This window comes from Myotis davidii, unplaced genomic scaffold, assembly GCF_000327345.1.
Source record: "Myotis davidii unplaced genomic scaffold, ASM32734v1 scaffold284, whole genome shotgun sequence".
Taxonomy (NCBI): domain Eukaryota; kingdom Metazoa; phylum Chordata; class Mammalia; order Chiroptera; family Vespertilionidae; genus Myotis; species Myotis davidii.
Genome location: NW_006295261.1, coordinates 1,234,485 through 1,236,123, shown reverse-complemented (window position 1 = coordinate 1,236,123; position 1,639 = coordinate 1,234,485).

Below are 1,639 nucleotides of genomic sequence, written 5' to 3'. Positions count from 1 at the left end.
ATATATATATATATATATACCAGAAACCCCAAATTCCTCTGATATCAAGCACAAAATGATTATTCACAGCCAAGTGTTATTCTTACTGAGATCACAAGTGTTAATATCCTTCCCTGTAAGATCATTCCAAAAGCTTAAACCAGAATATCAAAGCTCTTATACAATCCACTAATAAACAGGTGATGCTAAAATTAGAAATATATCCACACAAAGAACACTTCTTTTCAAATTAGCTGTTTGGAGATTTACATGGAGCGACTCTCACTAGTAGTTCAAGGGTGAAAATAAACATCTCTCTGGTCAAACATAAACGGAGAGTAGGTCTGCTTTCTGTTTCATGCCAAAGAAGTAAGACTTCTAAAGGTCATAATAAGAAGTTAGTGTCCTGTTGAGGGTGTGGGCACCAACATCAAACTGCTGGTTCTATACTAGCCAACTAATTGCAATGTTTGAATTACTGAATGTGTCTAAGCCTTAGTTTTTTCACCTACAAAATGAAGATGACAATGATCCATACTTCATGGGGCTGTTTGAGCATGAAACTAGATAATCCAAGAAAAGCGATAAACATGGCCTGACAGGCATTGATTGTGCTCAATAAAGGTATGCAATTACTTTATCTCTTTATGGATGACTGACAGACCCCAAAAGATTCAATTTGTTTTTTATTTTTTTGTTGACATGGTGTCAGTAGAGTTACTTTTTATTGTAAATTCTATATATTTTTATTAAATTTATTGGGGTTACATTGGTTAATAACATTACATAGCTTTCAAGTATACAATTCTATGACACATTACCTGTATATTGATTTTTTTTTAATCAAGGTCACAATTTTCAAAAAGTCCCACATGCCCAAAAGAAGTTGAAACAATATCCAAAGAGAAAAATTGTATGAACTAGGCATAGACTATAGAAAGTCTGGCAAATGACTCCAGAGATCAAGGGAACTGCACTTCCTGCAGTGGCATCCTGCACCACAAGATATTGTCCACAGGCTTCCTGCCACCAAATCCTCCTAATGAGGGACACACTTTCTCGGGGTTCCAAGGGATGGGCTCTGACTACCACGTGACCAGGGAAGAAGGCTTCTCATATGACCTTCAATTATAATTGAAGGACATTATCCTCAGATCAGCAAGTATCGATGAGATCATCATAAAGAAGTGAGTAGAAGTGTGAACTTTGAGAGAAAAATCTGAAGGCCTATTAGTAAAGCATATTGCACTTCCCACCGAGCCTATTGCAACCCTACACACTACACAGGAATGTGTCCTGCTATATTCATAGGGCATCTTGTTTGTGGATCCTGGGGTGAGTACCATTTCTCTACTCTAATTTTCAGAAGACCTGTCTAAATGATGTGCTGTATTATTCTGGTTTCTCTGTTGGATTTCTCTCCTACTTTTAATATCTCATATGTTGCCTGGTGCTTAAAGGCAGCAACACAGCCTCTGGCTGAATGTTTTCATAGCTATAATGTCCTCAACATGGAGTTCAAATTGTCAGAAGCAGCATGCCCTGATGCCATCTGCTTTTGCTTTGGATTTTTATGGTGGTTAGAACTCTTAGTTTTTTGTTTGTTTGTGGGTGTTTTTTTATTTGTTTGTTTTTTGTTTTGTTTTTTTTCCACATTGCT